Raw genomic sequence first — 7,263 nt, forward strand, 5'->3', positions numbered from 1 at the left:
GTATCGAAAATACTGAAGAAAAATGCTTTGGGAGATTTTTTTTGTTATTGTTTTCCAGGTTTCACTCCTTTTGTCAGCCAATTTCTTACATGCAGACATGAAGCCTTTACTAAACTTCCTTTTCTTCTAAGAGTATTATATATATGTGCATATATATATATACACACACATACATATACATATATAGCTTATTTATATAACTAATCATGGAAATATTTTTCATTACAATAAAATAATGTATTTTATTATACTTTTGAGGAAAAGAGGACTTGGGAGATTAATTTTATGGACTATTTGAAGAAATAGTACATTAGAAAAGGATAATTCAGTAGTTCTTAGGAATATTTTTCTTGTGCAAAGCTAGAGGCTATTTGAATGTGTATATATATTCATGTGAATCAACTCTTTTTCTACAGGAGGAAGATGAATGCAGGATGCTTGTCAGTGGCCTGAGGAAAATGTCACAGATGTGTTCCTCCCTTTCTACTGCTTAAGGAAATGGACCATTAGAATTGGGATTTGTAAGATACTATATCTCCTTCCTTTCTCCATTTTCTACACAACTTCAAGAGGTAGGGATCTATCTATCTATCTATCATCTATCTACCCATCTACTTATAATGGTAATCTGGAAAGTGTATGCTTAAAGTCTTTGCCTTGATATATCAATGTAGTTTGTTAATACTGCTCAGATTTTGTTACCAGCAGCATCTTCAATTTGTTCACTTAGGCATTCTATTATTTTTCTAAGTGGATGATTTTCATTATGTTGAGTGATCTAGGGTCTCATGTGTTACATTATCACCAGAAATTCATTATGTAAGTAGAGTCAACATAAAATTAATTCTAACAGCATAGAAATGAGAAAAGTTTGGGGGTTGATAGTAGTACAAATAAGAAAGCTATATATTCTGGAAAAATTAATTTCTAATTCCATCCTGTTTAATATTTTGAAACTTTATCCTCATCTGTTCTTTAATTGTTAGTAACATACGAAATACTTACCATGTGCCAGACACTGTTCTAAGTAGTTTACAATTGGTACCTCACTTAATTCTTATAACAATCAGATGATACAGATATTATTATTGTTATCCAAATCCAGTTAAGACAATTCAACAGAGAAGTTAAATTTTTGCTTGGATAACATGGATACCTCCAGAAAGCAGAGGCTGACATACAGGCCTGTATACACATAGTTTATGAAGGAACAAAAATTACAAAACAAGAATAAAGACTGAGAAGAAGGAAAAAAGAAAGAGAGAAAGCCAAATAAAAATCAGTTACTGAATGGTAATCACTGTGGGCTTTGGATAGGTGACTCCACCAGGACCTTTTGAGGAGCTGTGTAATTATCTGTCTGAGGGATGAAATGGAGGATTTTTCCATCAGCTCCATTCTCCCATTCCTTGAGATTTGGTCCTTAGACTTTAACAACCCCCCAACTCTTATGGTATTTGCATATAGATGCCAAGCGTCTTCTTCAGGCATCCCGTGCCTCAGCATCAGAAAAGTCCTGAATATATACATATGGTACACACTTCACTTTAGTCAGCACGAGTATGAAGTAGATTAAAGCCTGCTTGGAATTGTTTACCATAGCTATGGCTGTAATCAGAGAATATAGGTCAGTATAAAAGTAATATTCACATGGTCCATTCTTGCCCCACTTGGATCCAATCACAATATGCATAAGTCCCTCGGCAAGAATTCTGAACTTAATGCTTATCAGTGGAACAAGCTATTGTCCTTGCTCCAGTAGTCAGTTCCTTCTTCCACTACTACTCATTCTATATTTTCTTCACATTTAGACACCACATCAACTGGACTGATGTTTGCCTGATTGATTGATCCATACATCATGATAAGTGTTATGAGGCATTGATCATCTTGCATTTACTTTAGCGTCAATCATTATTTAATGAGGCATGGGAGTGTCAAAAATGTCTTAGTAGATCCTTGAATTCTAGGCACACTGTTTCCTGTCTCCTTATCTAACAGCATTCTTAGGTCCTTATCATAATAAGCGTTAATTATCTACCTTCTAGTATAATATCCCTATTTTCTTATTCTTTCTGCTCCCTTGGCAAAAGAACTCTAAAATGATCAACTGAGTTATAGCTGACTGACTCTTTCTAGGTAATGCTGTATATTATACAATGTAGACCCTATGTAGTTCTGGCTTTGCCATAAAGTGATTCCCTCAGTCTGAGGGATACAACATTCTATGATACTGGAGCTAGCAGTGATCCTGCAGCCAGGAAAGAGAAATCTAAATTTCTAAGTATCAGTTCTAGTGAAGCTCAATCACTGTCTCTTCCAGTGTAGAAGAAGCTCACATAATCCACTTAGTACTAAGTGACAGGCCTGAGAGATTTTTGTCATATTGAGAGCTCGGTGTCAGTCTCTGATGCTAGCAAGTTAGGCACTAAGTATGACAGTGCCTAAATCAACTAGAGTGAGAGGGAGCCCATGCTATTAATCCCATGTTCAGCCACCATCCCTGCACCATGACCATTCCATTTATGTCACTATCTGTCATGCATTGTGATTGTTGAGGACAGAGACTACTGATGACCATAGGATAAGTTATTCACCCCACCCCATCTACCTGGGCGGTTGTGTTAGATGCTCTGTGGTGGGGTTAGACACATAAATCTCCATACTCATGCCACTTTCATAGGTTCATCCATATGCCCCTTGCCCAGATTTTTTTTTTTTGTCTCTGATCTTCTAATTATATTCCTTATCTCTGATTAACCAGTCAAACCATTAATCCGTGTCCAGAATTCTGCATATGTGCAAATCTTTTTTTTTTTTTAATATGTGCAAATCTTAAAGTACTTCTTTCTCCAAACAAATCTGCCAATCAAATGTGCTCCCTGAAGCTTTGCCAGTGGTATGACTTCTTACTTCTGTTCTTTTGGACCACACATAAATAGCACTGAAATAGAAATTCATTTTTAATTTACCTCTACATCCTGCAACAATGCATTTCAAATGAGGTTTTCCCTCTTCTATAAGAGAATGATAGAAATCAACCTCCCAAGAAATCCTAAGTGTGAGCTGAGTGGCATGCTTCAGCATAAGAAGGACAAGTGATGTGAGAATCTGGCCATTTGATCATCTAACTTACTTATGTATGCTCTTTAACCTTATTTATATTTTATAGACATCAGGTGTGATCCTAAATGTACTATTTCCATCGTATCATGGGTTGTGTAGCAGCACCCAACTATATGACTTGTTGAATCAGACAATAACTGAGTCAAGACGTGACTTGTAATTCTTTGACTGGTACTGCTCATCTTGGTATACATACAGCACCTTTATCCACTATAGATACATCTAACATCATCAAATCTGCTGGATTACATGACTTGGGTGACTGGGTAGATACCTCTATAACCTAGGACTTGCTACAAAGTCATCTCTTGTTCTTGGCCACCCTTAAAATTGACAAACTTTCAAATGCCCTGACAATTGGTTAGAGAATTTTTCTCCAGTTTAGTATATATGGTTTCAACATTCCAAAGAGACCTACCAAGTGGTATACCACTTAGTGACTTACTGATAAGGGAACAAGGTGTAGCAACTTGTTTTTTGCCTAAGATGCGATATCCTGGCTTGCCATAGACCAGTATATTCCTAAAAAATTTACCTATGTGACAGCTCCTGGATCTGCAAACTTTTCCTTTTATTTCTCATTATCTGCTTGTTTTTTAAAAGCATTCAGAGTACTTGCTGCTTCCTGGTCTATTTTGCATAATGCTGTAAAATGATAGACAAATGGTGGTCTTTGGAAGTATGTTAATTGCTAGAGACTATATTTAAGATGCTGACTATTTCTCTCCTATACCATTAAGTATATAACAATATTATTTTACTTAAAAACAGGGTTATTTTTACAATTACATGACTGTCTCCTAATTGTAAATTCCTTGGGTGCAAAAGAACATACATGGTTTATTCTTCTTTATAGCCACAAATATTCTTAAATATCTTGCTTAAAGTTGACATAAAGATGGTGAGTTGATGTGAATAAAAACTAGTGATTATGAAGATAATAACTGAAAAATATAACCCAGGGAAGTGTTAAATTGAATTAAGGAAAAATAATAGGATAATACATGCACCAAAAGTGAGAAAAAATGAGGAATTAAAAAAAACAAATATTTTTAATGTTCCTGTTATGTGCTGACCACCTGTGCTTTGTCTAGGATAAGGTCAGCAATGTGATTCTCTTGCTTAAGGAACAAACACCATTAATGAGATTCAGAAATAAGCCTAGGATATTTAGGCATGACCGTCTTTATTCCTTGATAATTTTCTGCTAGTACTGGAAAAATACAAGGCATTATTTTCAAGTGTATTTTTAGGCAATTATATGGCTTTACCATGGAAACAGCATAATTGAATTAAATATTTTTTTAAATAAAGAAAATAAACATCCTGAGATTATTTCCACATAAAATATTCAGTGTTTCCTCTTTATTTCAACAGCTGCTGCAGTTATTAAAAGACCAACTCCATTTCCATTACTATATGTTCAAGAAATCCTTTCCTACATTCCTAACTCATATTCCAAGATTGGCATACATTGCTGCTTGCATCACCTCACAGCATCTATTAAAAGTGGGAGACTAAGCATGTCCTTCGATCAGAATAACCCTCGTCTTTCCTCTGGAGGAGAATTGCTAGAATTAATATAGTATTGGTAGAGTGAATGAATATAAGACATAAACTGTGATTAATAACAAGTATTTTATTTTTTATGCCCCAAATCTTAATTCTCCTCCAAATATGCTCAGCATGTAAGTTCAAATAATATTACAAATGTAAACCAAGTAAGACAAATGTTCTTCTAACTGAATGGCAAAAGTGATTCGACTTTACCTTTATGTTTTTCCCATTAAATTTCTATCACACACACTATACATTTTATATATACATGATATACACATATTCATATACATACACATCATATATTTAGCATACATATTTATAAACATGTCATTGTTCTATTAGTGTTAAGACTTTGGTATTTTCTCATGATTAAACTGGAGTGATGGACTTAGAAGGAGAATACTATAGAAGTAAAATGCTTTCCTCATTTCATCATATGAAGAGTGAGTGAATTCAACTTGACTTCTCCTTAGGGATGTTATCCTTAAAATATTTGGTTAAGGTGGCGTTGTCCAGGGTTCACTACTACAAAGATACTATTGCTCTCCCTTCCAGACTATTTGTTGGAAGTGAGTTCAATATAAGCAGCTCATTGATAACCTAGACATTTTATGAATGAAATTTCGGGTTACCCCATCAGGCAAGGAACCATAATGAGCTGAGGTTTTACTGATGGCAAAAAGAATATGGAATTATTAAGGGAAGAAGAAGGTCTACTAAACACCTGCTACCACCACATGATTTGTTACAAAAATAAGATCGCATGCTTTACGAATGCTTCTTAATTTTTTAAAAAGAATATATGTTTGTGTTAGGGGTATGTGTGTGTGTGTGTGTGTGTGTACACACACATATATAATTTATCAGCATTACATTAAAGGATATCAAAGAGGGATTGAGACTCAAATAGAACAGGAACAAACATCACCCAGAAACAGATAAAGTGACTTTGTATTATTTTATGGTGAAAGTTGGCTGTTTTCAGCTGTAATGGATGGGATTGTAGCATGGATGGAAGCAGAACTGCGTATTTGTTTGCAAATTAAATGTGTGCTAAAGAGTGATGTATGGATATCAATTTATAAAGAAGAGATCTGTGGTGAATTCATGCTTTGTCAATGTAGCTAAGTTAGAACTATCATTCTCAGAATTTTCTCCTTTCTCTATCTGTTCCCAGGCACCACTGCAGCTCCTCCATATTATTGCTGATTTGTTGGCTCATATTGTTGGTGGGGGACAATATTCAGGCCTTCTGCTGCTCCAGCTTTTTTTTTTTTTTTTTTTTTTTTTAAGATTTTATTCATTCATTTGTCAGAGAGAGCGAGCACAGGCAGACAGAATGGCAGGCAGAGGCAGAGGGAGAAGCAGGCTCCCCGACGAGCAAGGAGCCCGATGCGGGACTCGATCCCAGGACGCCGGGACCATGACCTGAGCCGAAGGCAGCTGCTCAACCAACTGAGCCACCCAGGCGTCCCTGCTGCTCCAGCTTTTATTATATCTCCTCCCTTAGCTGAGCTTTCATTTTGTAAAAGGCACTAATATCCCGTGCATGTCCCTTGTATCTTTGAGTTTAGATGGAGTCAGAGAAAACTGTGAGTTTTAGATTGTCTTCATGGGTTATAGGTTTTCATCTTAGATTCTAGGCTTTATGGCATCCAGGTTATTTTTGAGCATATTACTATTTGCTTGCTCTTTGTCCTTGCTATCCTCTGCTCCGCGTCCTCTTATTCTTATCAATTAACTGTCCTAGTGACGTACAGCAATTTCAGGCAACCATCAGATTTGAAGGCAATAACCTTTCATCCACTTCTTCAGCAGCTCCTCTTTGAGGTCCTGTTTTCTTTGGTCATCTGACTTCATGCTTTTGGCTCCCCCATAATTGTGTAAGGTCCAGTTATTATAATAAATTTCTTATTTCATAGCAGTCATATTGGTTCTGCTTCCTTGATTGACAGCAATAATACAAGTTCTTTCTTACTTTACCTTTAAGTCTCTCAATCTCATTTTCATAGCTATCCATTTGTTTCATGTGATGCATGTAATTTGCTCAATTTTTTCTTTGAGTTTATTAATTCTGTGTTTGCCAGCAATGTGCTATATTAAGCAATCTACAATTTTACTTCTTATTCATTTTTCACTTTCTTTTTTAATTTCTGAAAATTTTTTTGCTCTTTTTCTAAGTTAGCTTTTCTTATATTTTTTGTCTTGTTTTATGTTCTTTCAGGCTTTTAATAATTTTGGATATACCATTTTATAGTATCTTTCTGATGGTCAGCTATTTTCTGAAGTTTTCTGGAGGATTTCAGTCTGTTCTTTGTTGTGTCTATTCATATCCCTTTGTTGTAAAACCTTGTACATTTTGTAATTTTAAAGTGTAAGCTCTACTGCATGGATCTTTTTTAGTGGAAGTCATTTTAGACTTGAAATGAGATTATGCTCTTTTACAGTGTGGTTTTTATTTCTTTTTTGTCAAGCACCTAATGGTTACACTGGTATGGAAAATCATTTTATATTATTATTATTATTATTATTAGTTTTTAATTACAGAATATTAAAGTAGTTTAAAATCTAACTCTG

The sequence above is a fragment of the Lutra lutra genome, chromosome 2 (assembly GCF_902655055.1).
Source record: "Lutra lutra chromosome 2, mLutLut1.2, whole genome shotgun sequence".
Taxonomy (NCBI): domain Eukaryota; kingdom Metazoa; phylum Chordata; class Mammalia; order Carnivora; family Mustelidae; genus Lutra; species Lutra lutra.